Genomic DNA, 22,250 nt, shown 5'->3' on the forward strand with positions numbered 1-22,250 from the left:
TGCCCAAGGTACAAACTTTGCCTTGTCCTTGAACCGTATGGTGCCACCACCAAGCTTTTTAAACAAAGAAAAGGGAAAGAGCCCACTTGGAGACGTCTTCCCCCAAAATATCCCCCCAAGCCCTACACCCCCTTTCCTGGGGAAGGCTTGATAAGAATCATCACCAATTGGTACAGGTGAACACAGACCCAAACCCTTGGATCTTAAGAACAAAGAAAAATCTATCAGATTCTTCAAAGAAGAATTTTAATTAAAGAAAAGGTAAAAGAATCACCTCTGTAAAATCAGGATGGTAAATACCTTATAAAATAATGAGATTCAAAACATAGAGAATCCCTCTAGGCAAAATGTTAGGTTACAAAAAGACACAAAAACAGCAATATACATTCCATCCAGCACAGCTTATTTTACCTTTAAACCATTAAACATTAAAGGAAATCTAACGCATTTCTAGCTAGATTACTTACTAACTTTACAGGAGTTGTAAGGCTGCATTCCTGATCTGTTCCCAGCAAAAGTATCACACAGACAGACAAACCCTTTGTTCACCCCCTTCCTCCAGATTTGAAAGTTTCTTGTCTCCTCATTGGTCATTTGGGGTCAGGTGCCAGCAAGGTCACCTTAGCTTCTTAACCCTTTACAGATGAAAGGGTTTTGCTTCTGGCCAGGAGAGACTGTGTAGCACTGCACACAGAAAGGTGGTTACCCTTCCCTTTTTATTATGTCATCAGGGTTGGAAGAGACCTCAGGAGGTCATCTAGTCCAACCCTCTGCTCAAAGCAGGACCAATCCCCAACTAAATCATTCCATCCAGGGCTTTTTCAAGCCTGACCTTAAAAACCTCTAAGGAAGAAGATTCCACCACCTCCTTAGGGAACCCATTCCAGTGCTTCACCACCCTCCTAGTGAACTATTGTTTCCTAATATCCAACCTAAGCCTCCCCTACTGCAACTTGAGACCATTACTCCTCGTTCTGTCATCTGGTACCACTGAGAACATTCCCCTCTATTTGGCATTGGTGAGGCCTCATCTGGAGTACTGTGTCCAGTTTTGGGCCCCACACTACAAGCAGGATGTGGAGAAATTGGAAAGAGTCCAGCAGAGGGCAGCAAAAATGTTTAGGGGTCTGGAACACATGACTTATGAGGAGAGGCTGAGGGAGCTGGGATTGTTTAGTCTGCGGAAGAGAAGAATGAGGGGGGATTTGATAGCTGCTTTCAACTACCTGAAAGGGGGTTCCAAAGAGGATGGCTCTAGACTGTTCTCAATGGTAGCAGATGACAGAACGAGGAGTAATGGTCTCAAGTTGCCGTGGGGGAGGTCTAGGTTCCCCTCCATGCTGCATAGTTAACTAGGTGGTGAGAGAAGTTTTACTCTCTGCAGAGATACAGGTGTGATGAACACCTGGCTCTCTGAGTCTTGGGCCCCATTTCCATGAGTCTGAGAAGACAATGGCCACTCCAATTGTCCAGTCATTTGTTACCTAGCAACTAACAACCATGGATGCCCCTCCCCCCCGCAGGAGGCCAATCATGTTTGATCAGCTGGAGAACAAAGGACTGAGGAGGGGCCAGGTGGGGGTTGTTAAGTGTGTGCTGCTGGGAGCAGCAGACTCTCCTGAACTGGGACTGAAGAGGGGTCAGAGGGCTCTGGGCTGACCAAAATGGACCACGCTGTAGCTTTCTGTTCTCTCTGCTCCCGCCAAGGGCTTTCTACCCTGTGTTCCAGGCACCGAATAAACCCGACTGCTGTTCACAGTGCTGGCTGAACGTCACTGCAGAGCCTGAAGTGGGGAGTGCATTGCTTCCTTCGGGTGTTCGAGTCTCTCTCAGGTGTCCAACCCAGGTGGACTGGCTGAGGGGAGCTCACGGTGGAAAGCGGGGGGCTGAAGGCTCCGAGGTTCAGTCCCAGGAGGCAGTGAAGTCAGGTGGCTGACCATAGTGGGATAATGTGACCTTAAGGGGGCTGCCACACTGTTCCAGGGGCTGTTCCGGAGCTGTTCAAGAGCACCAGACCTGTGGATCCATGACAACATGAAGCTACTTTATTGATGTCCTCACTGAGTCATTGACTGATTGGCCCTCTCAGCCTTGGAACAGGAAAGGCTCAAGCTGGGGGATTTTGCTTTCAGGTCCTCAGAGGCCAGTTCTCAGGGGGAACCCTGCATGCAGGCCTGGAACTCACCATCCCCCCATAGCCAGTCCTGCCTTTTCCCTAGCGGGCTCCAGACAGCTCCCAAAATCACGTCCCCCCACTCCTGAGCTCCCAGGGGAGGGCATCTCACTCCCTTTGGGTTGCTGAGCAGACTCTGGGTCTGCCTTGTCTTCCCCTCCCTCCCAACTGAATGCACCTCTCTGAGCTACTCACACAGGGAACCCCAGGGACCTAGGTAAACTCCGTTGGGGTTACATTTGCTTTGCCCATGGATAGCACCTTCCACCCACAGTTCTGAAATGCTCTATGCACCTTCATGGTGCTACACTCCCGCTGTGGTGCGGGAAAGCATGAGAATCTCCTTTTTCATGGCAGAGGAAACCGAGGCACACACAGGGAACTCGTGATTTTTGAGGGGTCTCCATTTGGGGGGCACTACTTGAGATACCTTCAATGGTGATCTTTTCAGAAACGGCTGAGCAGCCACCCTCTGATGAGGAGTCCTGGGGGCGTGTGTGTGTGTGTGTGTGTGTGTGTGTGTCAAGTTCTGCAGTCGAAGCCAGAGACATCCCACATGATTAGTCACTTTTGAAAATCTTGGCTGGAATAACTTGCCCCCAGTCAGCCAAGGAGAGAGCCCAGCTCTATGCTGCTTTGGGTATTTTGACTTCACAGGGTGTAACGATGCGGCCTCTGGTGAGATACAACTGAGAGTATCAGTTCAGGACAAATTGTTTAGAGCAGGGCAGTTACAGCCCAAGGCTGGGTGGCCTTTATTACTAAGGCAAACCAAACCAGCCAAACAGAGAGGACTTCCGTCTCACCACACTGGCAAACCATAAGTCATACAAGCAATTCCCTTATATACTCCAGTTTCCAAGTATCACCACCAGTGTCACTTCTTGTAGGGATGAATGGTTATGGAAACTGTCAAGGTTCCTTCCCCACTCTGAACTCTAGGGTACAGAGGTGGGGACCTGCATGAACCCCCCCCCCCCAAGCTTATTTTTACCAGCTTAGGTTAACTTCCCCAAGGTACAAACTATTTTACCTTTTGCCCTTGGACTTTATTGCTGCCACCACCAAGCGTGTAACAAAGAGCCTGCCTGAAAACCTCTTTCCCCACAAAATCCTCCCCAAACCCTGCACCCCCTTTCCTGGGGAAGGCTAGATAAAAATCCTCACCAATTTGCATAAGTGAACACTGACCCAAACCCTTGGATCTTAAGAACAATGAAAAAGCAATCAGATTCTTAAAAGAAGAATTTTAATTGAAGAAAAAGTAAAAGAATCACCTCTGTAAAAGCAGGATGGTAAATACTTTACAGGGTAATCAGATTCAAAACAGAAAGAAACCCTCTGGGCAAAAAGTCAAAAAGACACAAACACAGGAATATCCATTCCATTCAGCACAGCTTATTTTCTCAGCCATTTAAAGGAATCAGTATCTAACACATCTCTAGCTAGATTACTTACTAAGTTCTAAGACTCCATTCCTGTTCTGTCCCCGACAAAAGCATCACACAGACAGAGAGAACCTTTTCTTCTTCCCCCCCTCTAGCTTTGAAAGTATCTTGTCTCCTCATTGGTCATTTTGGTCAGGTGCCAGTGAGGTTATCCTAGCTTCTTAATCCTTTACAGGTGAAAGGGTTTTTCCTCTGGCCAGAAGGGATTTAAAGGTGTTTACCCTTCCCTTTATATTTATGATAAAAACCAATACTCCAGGAAAAGAAAAAGGTTCTCCCGATCTCAAAGGACCAAGCCCCAGACCCAGGTCACTATACAAGTCAGATCTTACTGACAAATCACACTGTTGACAATCCTTTAGAATCTAAAATCCAAAGGTTTATTCATAAAACGAAAGAAATATAGATGAGGGCTAGAATTGGTTAAATGGAATCAATGACACACCGTAATGGCAAAGTTCTTGGTTCAGGCTTGTAGCAGTGATCAAATAAACAGCAGGTTCAAATCAAGTCTCTGGAGTACATCCACAGCTATGTGGGTCATTCAGTCCTTAGTTCAGAGCTTCAGTTTGTAGCAAAGTCCCTCCAGAAGGAACACGCCGGACTGAAGACCATACAGAGATGATGATGCTGCCTTTTATTGTCCTTTTGCCATGTGGCCTGTGCTTTCTTTGTCCCAACCGCAAGCCACCCAGCACGTGGCATGGAAAAATCGTAGAGTTCTGTTCATAGGCAGGTCCCTGCATGCCTTGCTGAGTCCCAAGGTGTAGCTGCCTTTTTTCAATGGGTTGCCATTGATCATGACACAGAAATAAACTCACTGCATCTAACACAAAGCAGAGGAGCAATGCCAGTTCATGGCCAGAGCAATGTGCTGGGGGCCAGAACTCCTGGTTCCTACTCTCAGCTCTGGCACTGACTCATTGTGTTCTCTTGGGTAAATCACTTTACCCCTGCATGGCTCAGTCCATCCATGGCATGGGGATAATGCTGCCTAGCAGGCTAGCTAAAGAGCTTCTAGATGTAGTGATCAAAAGCATCATGCAGAGCGTACGTTAGACTGAGCTTCAGCCCCTGGGCAATGGGTGCCCTGTAGTTCCAGATAGGGTGCCGTGTGCATGTGTAAATACCCGGCTAATGGCAGATGTGCCATTTATCCTCCTCCCTGTGAGCTCCCGCAGCCACCCCGGCCTCCGGCCAGCATCCCGCCTTCCCAGCTAACACAGGGGCTTCTCCTTCTGCCTCTCTCAGCTGTTCTCCTTATAGCTTCACACCTGATCCCTTGTCCTGCCCCCGAGGCCTGGCTCAGGGCAAAGGGCTCCCAGTCCTTACCCTGCCAGCTAGAGGCCCCCAGCCAGGAGGAACAAGGGGGAGCTGAAAGCTAAAGAGATAAGCCACACAATGGTCTCTTCCCTCGGGACTTTGGAGCTGAGCTTTAGGGCCCTCAAGCTGCATGATGCACAGTCTCGCCCGCCTGCTTCAGTTGCTTTTATGCGTCTTCCTGTCTTCCCTCTCCACTCCTGATTGTCCTGTCAGCCCCAGTACTGCATCCACTGCAGGCTACTTGTCAGGCAGAAGCAGCTCCCATCCCAGACCTGGAGCAGAGGGGGACCTGCTGAAGGTGGGCCATGGTACAGAGGTGGAGATGATGCAGTGAGTGGCTGGGGCTGGGGAGAAGAGCACTGAGCATCAAGGGTAGGTCTTTGGAGGAAGAGGCAGAACAGTGGCAGGGCCTTGGTGGAAGAAGTGGAAAAGGGGCAGGGCCTTGAGGGAATAGGCGGGGCAGGGCGCAGAGCCTCAGGGGTCCAGTTAAAAGCAATTAGAAATATGGGAACCCTACGAGTTAATGAGTGGTACACAGACCGATTCCCCAGTCTCTCATGCTCACACAGCACACTAAGGCCAGGAAAAGATTCAATGTTATTCTGACTGTCCAGTCAGTGATTCAGGGAAGAGGGCCCAGCACCATATCACCAGCCAGCTCTGCATGCAGATGGTCTGAGAGCCAGAGTACCAGGGAAAAATTTAGATGTCTTTATGAATAAAGAGCTGGAGCAGCCTGTCCCGGATCTGTTTGGTCCTCACCCCGTAGATGATGGGGTTTAGCACGGGGGGCACCAGGAGATTCAAGTTGCCAATGAGAACACGGAAATGCAGGGCCACATTCTGGCCAGACCGGTACGCGAGGGAGGAGAAGACAGCTGGGATGTAAAAGACTAAGATGGAACAGAGATGGGAACTGCAGGTCCCCAAAGTCTTGAGCCGGGCATCCTTTGTGGGGAGGCTGAAGATGGCCCTGAGGATCTGGGTATAGGACAATGTAACTAAAAACATATCCAGACCCTTCACACAGAATAGCACAAAGAGGCCGTAGTAACTACTGATGCGGATATCAGCGCAAGCCAACTTCACCACGGCTATATGTGTGCAGTAGGTATCGGGGATGATGTTGGTTTCGCAATATGGCCACTGCCTCGCCAGCAAGGCACAGGGCAGTATGATCATGCCACCACGCAGCACCACAGCCAGGCCAATCTTGGCCACCACGGGGTTTGTCAAGATGGTGGAATGTCTCAGGGGATCACAGATGGCCACGTAGCGATCAAAAGCCATGGCCACGAGAATCCCAGACTCCGTCACTGAGAAGCCGTGAATGAAGTACATCTGGGTGAGGCAGGCACTGAAATTGATCTCCCTGGAATTGAACCAGAAGATGGTCAGCATTTTGGGCAGCATGGATGTAGACAGGACCAGGTTGCTGACTGCCAGCATGCAGAGGAAATGGTACATGGGGGCACGGAGGCTCAGTTCCCTCTTCACAACAAATAGAATGGTGAAGTTCCCCAAGGTGGCTATGGCATACATGGCACAGAAGGGGATGGAGAGCCAGGCATGAGCCCATTCCAGGCCAGGAATGCCCAGAAGGATGAAGGTGGAGGGGTTGGTGAAGTCGGTTGTGTTGGAATCTGACATGGAGTAGGAGAAAGTATCCAAATCTGATGCAGAACGGTGTCTCCTGCATGTACTGTACGTTCCTCTGACTTCCTGTATGTGCCCAGACTCTAGGGTGATGGTCGCAGTACAAATGCCTGGATGGAGAGACAATGTTAATATGAGACACTACATGCGCTACTGGGGGCTGTTATGAAGGGCAAAGTAGATTGGTTACTCCTCACACATTGAAAAAATGACATTTTCAGTATTCAGATAAATGAATTAAGAACAAGTGACCCTACTAATGCCAATTCCATATTTTATGGTGCTCCATGCGAAAATAATTCCCCTATGACATGGTCTGGGAAACCTTAATAGGCACCAGCAAGAAACACAAGTGTGGATACTGGTTATCCATCATTATTCCTTAAAGCAATGACACCCAGGCTAGAAAGTCCATGCTGTAGGGAGTTCCCCATTCACTTGGCTGCTCAAAATCTAAGTTTGAAAAAGAAACAAAGCTTTGAGGAAACATGTACCAGAGGGAAACATCCCAACTAGAACTCACCTCATGGAAAAGACCTGAGGGTCATTGATAGCAACTCCTTGGAAACAGTTGCTCATTCACAGCAGTGGCCAAAACAAAGACAAGGTTCGGATGCCTAAGGAACGGGATGGAGAATAACCTGCTATGGACACACGCTCAGTTGTGGACACTCAGTCTCTATAAAGTGTATAGCAGATAGAAAGGGGATTTCTGAGACAGGCTATGAGAATGGGGGAGGCTGCCTTATGCCGACAGACTGAAAAGTCTGGGACTGTTGAGTTTAGAGAAGAGACAAAGAAGGGGGCATATGATTGAGGAGAGGAAAATAAAGAACAAACTGATTACATTCAAATGGACAAACCCAGCACACTTCCCAACCAGTATTATCTATAGACAATGTTTCAAAGGGGCTAATTCCCCAAAGGAGAGGCAAAATATCAATAAAAATGATTGGGAGGGAAAAAATCAAGAAAAAAATTAGAATGAAAATTTGGAGTTCTTGAAGAAGAGTTTATCAGATTGGCAAAAATCCACCATTCCACTGTCAAGAAAGTAGAGTACTTTGGACAAAACCCCAGTTTACTGACCAAGTGAAGACAGCAATTAGGAGGGACGGGATTGGAAGCAATCTATAACAAATGGGGAAGAGGGAAAATAGAGAGCAAATAATACAAATTGGAATGTATGAAAATTGATAAGGGATGCTAAAAACATCATGGAAAAATCCATGCATGGCAGGTTTAAGGATCACAAAAAGGAGGTTATTAAAGTGTATTAAGAACAAAAGAAATCCTAGAAAAGGTTTAGGCTAATTTTTTGAGGGACAAATGAAGTTTGTTAATTTTGCAGAAAAGGTAGATATCTTCAAGATATAGTTGTGTTCTGCATTTGGAAAGAAGCAGAATGAGAAACATATATCACCTAAGATGAGTACCGTACCCTGCACCTTTTTTCATACAGGCATACTACACCTATTCCAATTAGTGTTCCAGACTTCCCAGTGTAGTGGGCCTGAGAAGACTGGGTGCAGGTTGTCTAGTACACTGGGGGGAGGGGGGCTTACTACATTACTTATACATTACTTATAGGTTATAATTAGTGGCTGTTCTCTAGAGGGTTGTGCCCCCCTTGATCGTTTCCATATGCAATGTAACACACATATAGTTAACAATACACCAGCTGCTATGATAATCCACAGCAACACCGAGAGTCCTGACCACTGCAGTACGGTCCAACATCCTGGCCACCACCAAAAACACTGCTTCTCCTCCTTTGATAGGGTTAAAATTTTGTCAGCACCATCCTGTAGTGAGTATTGTAAGTGTGTCCAACTGTTGGCACTTGCAGCAAGTTGCTCTTGTAATCTTTGTGTACTTTTGTCCATATTGTGTGTCCATTGAATATCCACAGTGAAATTTGGTATTGTCCAAACCAATTCAACTACTTGGTACGGTATGGGGTAGTAGGTGCTGGTTCGATTGTTTACAATGATTAAGTCCACTGATCCATTGGTGCACCATAGTCCAAGTGGCAGTGTATAGAAGTTTATAATTTGGTCATACACTGGAAAGATTTTGTCTCCTAGTGTTATATTGCAGGATTGCATACATTCCCAACAGAATACACCGTACCCCATATACATTACCCCTAAATGCCCCCCCCCTTTGCAATAGGCCATTGATCCTGCTCCTCCATAGTCATAGGAGAGGGGCACATCCATATTCCTCCTCTGGATATACAACTGCTTAATGTGATGACAGTCCAATTTACCCCATTCCATCCCCCCACCTATTCCCTAGTGGCTCCCAACGTGCTCCCCCTTCCCTACTTACTCCCATAGGGTTCAAGGGAACCACCTTATTTGCATTTCCTTCCCATGGTATCATAGTAACAATTACACAAGAACTGTCCCCACAGGTCAGAGATGTTATTTTCCAGGTAGATGGGTATGTTTTTGCAATTGTGGATAAATATGGGCTAGCCTCCCAATTTAATACTGAAGGCCATTGTTCTGACCAAGCATCTCTCATAATATTCATTAACATTATTAACTGAGCATTTTGAATACCTACGCACACTTCTCCCCATGTTAGTCTTCTGAAGCCATCCCCTACCCAGGTCACCAGGTCCCCTGCCCAGTGAGTTAGCTGCAAGTTTACCTCGACTGTGTCCTCCACCCTTTGGCAACTGCTGATAGTTGCTGTGCCATTAACTGATTAATTTGTTGTTGAAATTTCACATTTTGGCTTACTAATTGTTTGGTTACCCCCTCATCCCCCAGATTCCATGTGCCCAGCACAGTGTTCCCCACTTCCCACGATCCCCTTTTCCGACGACGATTCCAGGTGTGTCCCCTCACCCACCCATTGAATTGTTGTTTCAGTCCTTTTATGTACATACTACCATTAGGATGGATTCGGTCCACCCACCATGCCTTGGGGCGTCCCATCCCTGGAATAGAGTGAAAGGACACGTCAAAAAGTGCTGGCTGCACCTGCTCCCACAATGGCTCCCAGACATTTGCTCGTCGGGGAATATTCTCGGCTCCGGGCTGTGGCCACTTTAAATTTGGATTCTTCCAACTTGGCATCCATATCACCTGTAGGGTTACAGTCTGTAAAATGGTTAACTCATCATACACCTAGCGTCCCAAAGGGGATTTTACACCCAAATGTGGGGCCCTATTTTCCCCAGAGGGTTCATTTGCTCCAGGAGACCAGAGGGTTATATTCTTTGGACCCTCCGTAACAAACCACATAGCTGGGTAACTGTGTTTTCCACTATCGTTAATCATGGCAGCACCCAGGGAGTACCATGCGATATTTCCTGATACATTTGATATTCTCCACCTGGTTGGGATTCCCCCATCTAATCCATAAACCATATACCGACACTGCCAAATTCCTGTTGGAGTATTAGTGGTACATCTTTCTATGGGGAGATTCTCATCGTCTTCATTAGCTTTATTACCACAGGTTGCATGTGTAGCCGTCCATGTGTTTCCTCCTTTTGACACTTCACATCGTGGGATCTGAATAGAATTTGTAAATGTGACAATTGTGACTAGCACTAGTAATTGTTCCATCCAGGGCCAGGGAATTTTCATCCTTTTCTCCTTTTTGAATTAACCTGTAATACATACATAACAAAATTTACATGTCCCCTTTCCCAATCCCCTGTTTGTACCTTTTTAATTGGTGCAGTGAACCCACTCCCGTCCTCCATTCTCTGTACCCAGTAATAGCAGACTGGGCCCTAATTGGTCAAGGACAAGATAGGGACCCTTCCATTTAGGAGCTGGGAATGGATGGTGTTGACCTGGAATCTTGTACATCACTAGATCTCCCACCATGGGTAGATTACGCTCCACAGGCAGGTCGTACCATGCTTTGACTCTTGCTGCTCCTTGCTCGTCTCGCCAGGCCACCACCTGCTGTACTTGTTTTACATGGTCGATTAGAGTTAAAATCCATTCTTGTGTTAAGCCGTGTGTAGTGACTTCCCCAGGTACTGGGGTAAGTAGATTTTCCCACCGTTCCATAGGCCTTCCCATGAGAGCTTCATATGGAGAAAATCCTGTGCCCTTTGATTCTCAGGCCCTTATTCTCATTAAGACAAAGGGCAGTAACTGTGACCAGTTTTTTCCTCCCATTTCCACTCCCTTTCTTAGCTCACTTTTAATGTTGCGGTTCATGCGTTCCCCCTGCCCCGCAGCCTGGGGGTGATCAGCAATATGGAACAACTGTGTGATTCCAGTGAGGGCCGATAGCTCCCCTAACAAATCTGACCGAAAAGGAGCTCCTTGGTCTGAGTCAATCACCTTTGGGACCCCCCAGCGAGTGAATACCTCATTTACCAGTATTGCAGCAGTTACCCAGGCAGTTTGATACTTTGTGGGGAAAGCTTCCACCCATCTGCTGAAAGCATCCATCACCACCAACATGAATCGGTTTTTCCTTTGATCTGGTGGTAGGGGTCCTGTGTAATCAATCTGTATTCTTTCCCATGGTCCCTTTGGGGCTTGTCTCATTAATTCTCCCCTTAGCACCTTGTGAGGTGGGCTGTGCCTGGCACAGTCCAAACAACGTTCCAGATGTGATTTTAAATCAGCTGCCATTCCTGGCCACCAGCACAACCTTTTTAAAGTTCCCAGTGCCTCCTCAAACCCGGGGTGCCCCCCTGCCAAGCTCCCATGCACCCAGCTTAAGAAAGCCGTCCGACTTCCCTGAGGGCACAACATGACCGGTCCCTCAGTTGTTAAGACACACCAAATCCCTTCCATTAGTTCCACCTTTGGCACATGCCTGGCCCCAAGTTTCATGATGCCTTCCAGTCCTGGGTCAGATTCCTGCAACTCTCGAATTCGCCCTCCCCGATCTGTATCCACCCCGCTTCTTGTTAACACTGTGACAGGCACACTCTCTTCTGGCTCCCAGGGCCATGGGGGTGCCTCTGTTGCAGCCCGCTTGGCCTCTACATCGGCCAGATTATTCCCTTTGCTTAGGGGTCCTGTTTTCTTGGGTGCCTTCACCTTTACCACACTGATCCGTGTAAAACAGTGACTCAGCTCCTCCACTCGCTTCCACCAGGTAGCATGCTTGATTGTGGAGCCGTCTGTCGCCCTGAAATGATTATCTGCCCACCATCTCAGCATTAATGTGGCCCCACGAAATACATCATCTGAATCTACCACCACCCAACATTCGGGCTCAAATTTGGGATCCACTTCATTTAAAGCTGTTAGCAAGGCTGCCAGTTCTGCCTCCTGAGCTGACTTTGCTTCTAGTGAGAAACCAACGGTGCTGACTGTCTCATTGCCTCTGATTCCCACAACAGCTAAGCCTGCAGTTTTCCGTCCCCCTTGATACCTACAACTTCCATCCAAAAACCATACCAGTGTCCCCTCCTTTACCTGATTGGGGTTAGCCACCCGAAACACCTGATGTTGGGTGTTACCTGGGCTGACTTCACATTGGTGCGGGGTGCCAGCCAGATGTAATCCAGCTACCAGGACTATGGGTTCCTTTAACACCTCTGCTTTAATGTTTTCTGCCTGTAGAGCCAGCAACCATTGGGCAGTACGCTGCCCACTCACTGGTCCCTGTAAGACAGTGTGCATATGTAACAGCCGCAGGGGTCATGATGAGATCAGATTATTACTTTCTGCATTCCCAGGAGGTACTTGAATTTCCCTGCCCCCCAGTAGGTGCACAAGACCTTTTCACACCATCCCTACTTCAGTTCCACAGCACTCAAAAGTCGAGAGGCAAAGGCCACAGGTCAGTCTTTTGCTCCCTACTCCTGTGTTAATGCACAACCTGGTAGTGTCCGATACCAAAGGGTACAGATGAAAGAATTTCTCCCCATCTGGGGAGGCCAGCACTGGAGCACTGGCCAGGTTTTCCTTTAGCACTCTCACTGCCTCAGAAAGAAGAGGAGTACTTGTGGCACCTTAGAGACTAACCAATTTATTTGAGCATGAGCTTTCGTGAGCTGCAGCTCACTTCATCGGATGCATAAAGTGGAAAGTACAGTGAGGAGATTTTATATACACACTTTCCACTTTATGCATCCGATGAAGTGAGCTGTAGCTCACGAAAGCTTATGCTCAAATAAATTGGTTAGTCTCTAAGGTGCCACAAGTACTCCTTTTCTTTTTTCAAATACAGACTAACACGGCTGCTACTCTGATCACTGCCTCAGGACACTCTTCTGACCATTCCCAAGTTCAGGCTCGGGTTAGGTCAAATAGAGGCTGGGCTATTTCTGCATAATTGCCCACAAAATCCCTGCAAAATCCAGTTAGACCCAGAAAACTTTGCAAGCTTTTAACATGCGTAGGCAGTGGCAGGGACTGGATCAGTGGCACCCGTCCCTTATCAATTTCCCTTCCCATCTGAGACACTTCCACTCCTAAGTAGGTCATTCTTGTCTGTCCCAGCTGAGCCTTTTTCCCATTGATCTTCAATCCTGCTCTTGCCAAAGCTTGCAGGACCTGCTCAGTTAGTTTCCTCTCTTCCTCCTCTGTCCCTGACATTAGCAACAGGTCGTCTACATATTGTGTGCACCTTGCTGAATCCACCCCCTCCAGAGCCTGTCTCATGTATCTGCGAAAAATTGCAGGGGATTCCCGATATCCCTGGGGTAGGACTGTCCAGGAGAATTGTCTGCCCTCCCATGTGAATGCTGACACAAGGTAGCTAGTGGCAGAGACCAAAACCCATTCGCTATGTCCAAAACAGTGAAAATTCGGAATTGGGGTCCAATACGGGCCAACATTTCAGGGTATGCTGCCACCACTGAGGCTGGCGAATTGGCCAGAGCATTTAGTGCCCTGTAATCCACAGTGAGGTGCCAGGTACCGTTTGGCTTCCTCACGGGCCACACAGCAGCATTACAAGGGGATGCAACTGCCCGAATCAGCCCCCTCCTGTTCCAATTCCCCAGTCGTTGCCCCCACCTCTGCCAATGCCTCCCGAGGAATGGGGTACTGTTTCTGTGGGGGAGGGTCCCCTCCCTCCATCAGTACCTCCATGCTGCCCCTCCCACAATCCAAGTTATCCTTCGCCCACACAGGGATGTGTTCCCACCCAGCCGGGGGTGGTGGGAGGGCATGTGCCGCCTTAATGGTCATAGTGGCTATCCCCATGGGAATGGTATAGCCCTGACCGTCCTGCGTTTGCCCCAGTAAACACACCCAATTGGCTAAATCCAGTACGAGTCCCAGTTTGTGTAAATCTCCTGCCCCCAACAAATTAAGCATATCATTACAACCCCACATAATCTCCCCTTTCCCCCAGATTCCTTTGATTTGTCCCCGCCTCAGGGTTAACTGTGTCTCCCCTCCCGTTGCCCCTACAATTGTCACAGTCCCTTCTGAGGGTCTCCCCTGCCCCCGTGTGGTTAAACTGATGGCTGCTCCAGTGTCTATCAAAAAATCCCTCATGGGACTCCCTTCGATTGCCCCCGGAGCGTGGGGCGACCAGATACATCACGTCTTAAACTGAGAACATGGACAGGACGCCTCCCAGGGCACCCCTAAATTGCAGCACCCACCTCTGTCCCTCCCACTGGTTCATGGGGGGACCGGGGGTCCTGGCACCAAAGACATTCCTGTCTCCATGCAAAATTGTGTGTCTGGCATTTCAGGCAGTCTCAGTCCCCTGGCCTCTGGGGCCACTTTCCCCCTGATCTGGTAAGATCGTGGGTAGTCGGTTTAGCCTGCAGTCTCTGGATCTCATAGAATCATAGAATATCAGGGTTGGAAGGGACCCCAGAAGGTCATCTAGTCCAACCCCCTGCTCGAAGCAGGACCAATTCCCAGTTAAATCATCCCAGCCAGGGCTTTGTCAAGCCTGACCTTAAAAACCTCTAAGGAAGGAGATTCTACCACCTCCCTAGGTAACGCATTCCAGTGTTTCACCACCCTCTTAGTGAAAAAGTTTTTCCTAATATCCAATCTAAACCTCCCCCACTGCAACTTGAGACCATTACTCCTCGTTCTGTCATCTGCTACCATTGAGAACAGTCTAGAGCCATCCTCTTTGGAACCCCCTTTCAGGTAGTTGAAAGCAGCTATCAAATCCCCCCTCATTCTTCTCTTCTGCAGGCTAAACAATCCCAGCTCCCTCAGCCTCTCCTCATAACTCATGCGTTCCAGTCCCCTAATCATTTTTGTTGCCCTTCGCTGGACTCTCTCCAATTTATCCACATCCTTCTTGAAGTGTGGGGCCCAAAACTGGACACAGTACTCCAGATGAGGCCTCACCAATGTCGAATAGAGGGGAACGATCACGTCCCTCGATCTGCTCGCTATGCCCCTACTTATACATCCCAAAATGCCATTGGCCTTCTTGGCAACAAGGGCACACTGCTGACTCATATTGAGCTTCTCGTCCACTGTCACCCCTAGGTCCTTTTCCGCAGAACTGCTGCCTAGCCATTCGGTCTCTAGTCTGTCGCGGTGCATTGGGTTCTTCCGTCCTAAGTGCAGGACCCTGCACTTATCCTTATTGAACCTCATCAGATTTCTTTTGGCCCAATCCTCCAATTTGTCTAGGTCCTTCTGTATCCTATCCCTCCCCTCCAGCGTATCTACCACTCCTCCCAGTTTAGTATCATCCGCAAATTTGCTGAGAGTGCAATCCACACCATCCTCCAGATCATTTATGAAGATATTGAACAAAACCGGCCCCAGGACTGACCCTTGGGGCACTCCACTTGATACCGGCTGCCAATTAGACATGGAGCCATTGATCACTACCCATTGAGCCCGACAATCTAGCCAGCTTTCTACCCACCTTATAGTGCATTCATCCAGCCCATACTTCCTTAACTTGCTGACAAGAATACTGTGGGAGACCGTGTCAAAAGCTTTGCTAAAGTCAAGAAACAATACATCCACTGCTTTCCCTTCATCCACAGAACCGGTAATCTCATCCTAGAAGGCGATTAGATTAATCAGGCATGACTTGTGCTTGGTGAATCCATGCTGACTGTTCCTGATCACTTTCCTCTCGTGTAAGTGCTTCAGAATTGATTCCTTGAGGACCTGCTCCATGATTTTTCCGGGGACTGAGGTGAGGCTGACTGGCCTGTAGTTCCCAGGATCCTCCTTCTTCCCTTTTTTAAAGATTGGCACTACATTAGCCTTTTTCCAGTCATCCGGGACTTCCCCGGTTCGCCACGAGTTTTCAAAGATAATGGCCAATGGCTCTGCAATCACAGCCGCCAATTCCTTCAGCACTCTCGGATGGAACTCGTCCGGCCCCATGGACTTGTGCACGTCCAGCTCGCTATGTTGCTCTATCTGTTGCTCTATAGCTGCCCGCTCGTCCCTGACTACCCTCCCAAAGCCACGAATTCTCCCTCTACCTCCTCCTCTCCAGGCTGACCCACTCCTTTCCACCTTGTATTGATCCCCCGCAGTAATAGCATGGACTGGCTCTTCCCCCTGGCACATCTGCCTCCACACATCTGCCTGTTCCAGAAACTGGGGTAGCTGATTGGGAGCAAGTTCAGGGTGCTGCAACCTTAAATGCCCCACGAACTGCGGATTGCTCAGCTCCAACCATTTCTCCAGCAATTCCACACCCCTGCCCTGCTCCACACCCCCACCAGGTCCCGGTGCCCCTGTCTGGGGCATCACCCATGGACCGTCCAGGGGATCCACCCAGCACCGTGCCCAGGCCTGTATGCGATTAAGTGTATCCCGCCCTGTTTCCCCAGGGACTCGCTTCATCTTATTCATCCCCGCAGTACGAGAGTACACCCCAAGCAAGGGTTTTGCCACCTGTCCGGGGATTAGAAATGGATGTGCCACTCCTGCCACATCGATTCCCAAGGTACCTCGTCCCAAAAGACTACGCCATAAGATCACCTGGTCCTCCCGAGTTAGACCCTCCATCTCCCTGCCCACTTCCACTAGCCACAGCACAAACTGATCCCGATCATCCCGGGGTGCCTTTCCCAAGCGGCCCAGTACTGCCTCCCGGTCCTTCAGGGACAAGGGGCGGATTTCTGCCTGTTCTACTACCTGTGGGGCATGGTCCCCCCACCCCGCAACTGGGGCCACTATTCCTGCCTCCTGCAGTTCCTCCCGGGTAGCCTCTCTCGCAGGGGCTGTAACTGTGGATCGCCGGCTTACAACGTCCCCTGGCAGTGGTGGGTACAGTGTTTTTTCAGGGTAGGGTGGTGGAGGTGTCTCCTTCAATGCCATTAGTGGGGCGGATGGTTTGGGGCCCCAAGTCCATTGCCCCCATGTTCACAATGATACAATTCCTCCTCTAAGTCTCCTACTCTCCCCAGCAGTTCGTACCTCTCTCTCCGGATTGCCTCACAAGACTCCTCTGTCCGTGCAGCATCCCGTGCCTTCAAATCCGCTACCTCTACTGCTAACACGGATTTTTCTGTTAAAATCCGTTGCTGATCCACAATCCCCTCCAAATCCTTCATGTGTTGGAGGAGATCAGCTTCCCTTTTTACCGAGTATGCCATCTGGCATAAATATAAAGGGAAGGGTAAAACCCCTTTAAAATCCCTCCTGGCCGGAGGAAAAATCCTCTCACCTGTAAAGGGTTAAGAAGCTAAAGGTAACCTCACTGGCACCTGACCCAAAACGACCAATGAGGAGACAAGATACTTTCAAAAGCTGGGAGGAGGGAGAAAAACAAAGGGTCTGTGTCTGTCTGTGTGATGCTTTTGCCGGAGACAGAACAGGAATGGAGTCTTAGAACTTAGTAAGTAATCTAGCTAGGTACGTGTTAGATTATGATTTCTTTAAATGGCTGAGAAAATAGCTGTGCTGAATAGAATGAATATTCCTGTCTGTGTGTCTTTTTTGTAACTTAAGGTTTTGCCTAGAGGGATTCCCTATGTTTTGAATCTAATTACCCTGTAAGGTATCTACCATCCTGATTTTACAGAGGTGATTCCTTTTTACTTCTATTAAAAGTCTTCTTGTAAGAAAACTGAATGCTTTTTCATTGTTCTTAGATCCAAGGGTTTGGGTCTGTGGTCACCTATGCAAATTGGTGAGGATTTTTACCAAACCTTCCCCAGGAAGTGGGGTGCAAGGGTTGGGAGGATTTTGGGGGGGAAAAATGTGTCCAAACTACGTTTTCTCAGGAACCCAGATCAAGTTTGGTGGTGGCAGTGGAAGTGCAGGGGTAAAATAGTTTGTACCTTGGGGAAGTTTTAACCTAAGCTGGTAAAAGTAAGCTTAGGAGGTTTTCACGCAGGTCCCCACAGCTGTACCCTAGAGTTCAGAGTGGGGAAGGAACCTTGACACCATCCTAGCACACAAACCTGGTAATACCATTCCCTATTTCCTACACTCCTTTCCCTTGGGGTCTCCCAAAACCTCTCCCATCTCCTTCTCAATCTCATCCCAGGTGAACCCCTGCACCTGGTATGGGCCCTGATTCTTTCTTATCCATTTGTTCAAAAAATCCTTTACCCCAGCTTTCCAGAACCCACAACTACCATCACGAGAGTTCGCCATACCCCCTCCAAGCAGCTTCGCCGACTGTTGGGGAGGGGGACTTACAGGCTGCCACTCACCTATCCGATGTGATGTATCCAAGTCACGGCACCAAGATGTTAGGGGACTTATTCCTTCACCCACTTACTTCCCTGGTCCTTCTCGCATGAACAGAGAGCAACAATACCCGAAGTTCAAATGTGCAAACAATTCGATGTTTATTGGGGTGAACTCCAGCAAGCTTAAATCCAAGTTCCTTTTTCCTTATTTTCGAATCCCAACTTACTTCCTGTTTGCCCCTAATTTATATTGTAATATTCTTAGCTATACCTTAACCAATCATTTTACTGAAATTTACCTAACCAATCCTAACATATTGTAACATGATTAGCTAACCACTTATATCCCACCACCTTGATTTGTTTATACCCATCAAAATTAATGATAAAGTAGACAGAAACAATCACAGTACCAGACAGAGACCATGCAAATAAACAATAGCAAAGTGGGCAAAACAATGCAGAAGTGAGGATTTCACAACTACATCTATAAAGACATAAGAGTTTCCCAGCTGTGTCTATTGATAAGTGAGTTCTTACCAGACAGAAAACTATCAACCTAAATTTCCTTTTACATCTTCTAGGCTCTTCCCTTTCTCTGGAGGTGATAGATCGGATCCCCTTCCTAACAGCCCCAGATTGACTAGTTTGGAATGTGAGGAGGTGACCGTTCGCTTCCCAGCTTATGGCTGCCTCTGCTGCTTAGCCAAAGGCCTTAGTCTAAGCACAGGGCCTCAGACTGTCACAGGAAGAGAAGGACCTTACACGGGCAGACAGTGATTTTGATTCTTTCTTTTATACCTCTATAACTAGCTAAATGATAAACATATACCTACAAAAGATAAACTAATCCGCCTTGCCTGGTTTACCTATACTGGTTGCAATATTGGAGACTTGGATTAGGATGGGTTGGAGAAGATGGATTTCTGTCTGGCTTCTCTCAGTCCCAAGAGAGAACAACCACATAAACAAAGAGCACAAACAAAAGCCTCCCCTACCCCTCCAAGATTTGAAAGTATCTTGTCCCCTTCTTGGTCCTTTGGGTCAGGTGCCAGCCAGGTTAGCTGAGCTTCTTAACCCTTTACAATGAACAGGATGGTGCCTCTGGCCAGGATGGATTTCATAGCACTGTATACAGAAAGGTGGTTACCCTTCCCTTTATATTTATGACAGGAGTGGTCTTCAGATACTTAAAAGGCAGGGATAAGAAAGATGGAGGAATGTTATTCTCTCTTGTCACAGAACACAGGACAATAGGCAATAGGTTCAAACTCCAGCATAGCAGATTTAGATTATATCTGAGAAAAAACTTTCTAACTTTAAGAACAGGAGGACAATGGAACAGACACCTTGGGAGGTTGTGGAAGCACCTTCGCTGGTGTAGCCAGACAGCCAGCCCCCCCTCTCAGACCAGCATTGCTGGGAACACAAGGGAGCCAAAACAACAGGGCACTTAACATCAATTCTAGCACAGCCTTTGAAGCGGTGAGAAGCACAGGTGTGCTGCTACAATGTGCCTCTGGGAACAGATACAATGATTAGGCTCCCAGCAGGCAGAGGCCCTGTGACAGACATGGCTCTTAGCCCCTACTAAATAGCGTGATGCACACACACCAACATCCTAGGTGGGAAAATATTTACCCTGATAAAAGAAATGTCCAGTAGTCGACACTTATTGTTTCTCTCCCTTGCAAGTGTAAACTACTCTTGCGAGAGCTGGCGTCGCCCTGACAGACCAGCCTCAATTTGGCAGAAGAAAGGAGAAAGAGAATAAAGGAGTACAGAGGTATAAGTAGGGGACCTACAGCACCATGATTTTTGAGTGCTTTTCGCTATCTATCTGCTGGTCAGATAAGTGACAGCCTCCTAAGGCTTCTGCAGCTAAGAGGGTCCCTACGCCTTGTCCCTTATTCGTCTTTCTGCGGAATTGAGTGACCGATCCTGGCTTGGCACCGCTGGAATCGAGAGATGCAAGGAGGGTAAGAAGCACCCACACCTGATCTCCTATCTTTAGTGTACACATATTTTGAAATAGAGCTCTATACTTTGTTTTCTTTCTTTGGGATTGTGGCTTCAGTTTTGTAACTTGTTTGTGTGTGTAACATCTCTACATTTAAATAAGTAGGCACTAGCAATTTTGTAACCACATGATTAGAATCTAGTGTAATAAATTTTGGTAACCATTTGTGCATAAGCCTGACTTGTTTCTCTGGTTTACTGTAAAGCAGCCAACACAATTAAAGAACCTCAGCCGTTTTGGCTCTAAAGCCTGGCCATTAGGTGAGAGTACTAAGAGCCTAGCGTTGAGTTGTGCCGCCTCCACGGGGCAAACTCTTGGGGCACCTGTCAGTCAATCCTGGCTGCCCGCTGCGAAGGAGCTCTGAGCTCTAGCAGTTAAAGTCACGGGTGTGGAGAGGCTCTTAGTGCTGCCATTGGGGCACCTGTCAGTCAGTGTTGACTGCCCGCTGCGAAGGAGCTCTGAGCTCTAGCAGTTAAAGTCACGGGTGGTTAGGACCTTGGGGCATCCGTCAGCCTAGCCCGGGCTGCCCGCCGCAAAGGGACAGTGCGTCCTAGCGGTTAAAGTCACGGGTGGTATAAAACGGGCAAAGCTGGCACCTCACCAAACATCCTTGGCCATCGGCTAACAGCTGGAGGTATCCCAAAGTGGTGGGACATCTCTCTGGGATGGTTTAGACACAACACATCCTGCATCTTGGCAGCGAGTCAGAATAGCTGACCCTTGCATTCCTTTCTAACCCCATGGGTCTATGATTTTATAATGTAAAATCCGAGAGTGGAACAGGTCTTAGTCACACACAAGTTATGAACCTTGAATCAGGGGTAACTGGGTAAAATTTAATGGCCTGTGTTATACAGGACGTCAGGCTGGACGATCAGATGGTCCCTTCTGACCTTAAATCATATGAATCTATCGACAAAGAGAGTAGGCCAGGCATTTATATTTACTCTGTTTCACAACACATGAACAAGAGAACATTCAATTACACTGAAAATGTGACCCTCTACCACCGATAAAAGAAAATTGTTTACATAATCCATATTTGTCCTGTGGAACTCCTTGCCATTGACATTATTGGAGCAAAGAGCTTAGCTGAATGGGACTCACAAATGGATTGGCCATTGCAGATGATTCTGCTGGCACCCTTAGTTAAGGCTCTCTGACCCCTTCAATTAGGAGACGTCATTTTCTTTTGTTTATAAGTTTGCCAAACTTTAACGGTTTGGACTTATAATTGCAATGCCGGTTGTCTGTTTCTGGCTGAACTGTGTTTTGAAAGTTTCAGGCAGAACAATTCAGCTGACGACTTGAATGAAGCTAGGAGAGAAGATGTCTTGCCCAAGTTGAAAAATTCTCATAATTATTCCAGTGAGGTGCCTTTCCACCTCAATGCTTTGCAGCAGACAAAAGTCTGGTAACAGTCCACGCACCCCCACCCCTGTTAACAGCTACAGCCCTATATTGCAAGAGAAGGAGGTGACAGTCCCTGTGCATTAACACAGCTGACTCCCGAGGTCTTTACTCAGTTCTTACTCCAAGGGGAATTTTGCTTCAGTGGGGCCTGAGCAAAATACAGGGCATGGCCTCCGAATCTGGCCTTGTATTGTACATCTACTAACACATTTCATCACGAAAGATCCACTGTGCCAGTAAACCACAGCCACCTCGGGGCTTGAGGCCATTGGCAGGGGCAGGTGGGAGTTCACAAAAAGGAATGATATTTTGGACAGTCATACTGGAGGAAACTCACCCCTGTGGCAAGGGCCCTGGGGTGTTTAATGGCTGTGCAGAGCAGAAAGGAGAACAGACTTATTTGCAATCCCATCGCACCCACGTTGCACTGGGTTTGTCGAGTAGATGAGCTCTTCAGCAAGAGATACATACCTGTGAATTGTGAGATTGAGGTGTCTTCCCTGGGAATCCCCCGCAGGTAGCCGTGTCCCACACCTCTCTCACCCCAGCGTCTGCAGCAGCGTCCCGCGCCGAGAGCTGACACGGGGCATGCACCGTTTATAATAGAGCTCTGTGCAATCCCAGGGGGGTGCTCAGCCTCGAGGGGCGAAGCGGCATTTGGATGTAAACAGGCTG

At 48.2% G+C, this 22,250-nt stretch overlaps 1 pseudogene across 1 annotated transcript; it reads right to left on the minus strand.

Moving 5' to 3' along the window:
* Positions 1-5,646: 5,646 nt before the first annotated feature.
* On the minus strand, positions 5,647-6,643 carry LOC311514561 (olfactory receptor 52R1-like; annotated as a pseudogene). The gene has a single exon. The product of its transcript is annotated as an olfactory receptor 52R1-like (transcript).
* Between the last annotated feature and the right edge of the window lie 15,607 nt (positions 6,644-22,250).

Source organism: Lepidochelys olivacea, assembly GCF_965140295.1.
Source record: "Lepidochelys olivacea isolate rLepOli2 genome assembly, chromosome: 1".
In the NCBI taxonomy this organism is placed as follows: Eukaryota; Metazoa; Chordata; order Testudines; family Cheloniidae; genus Lepidochelys; species Lepidochelys olivacea.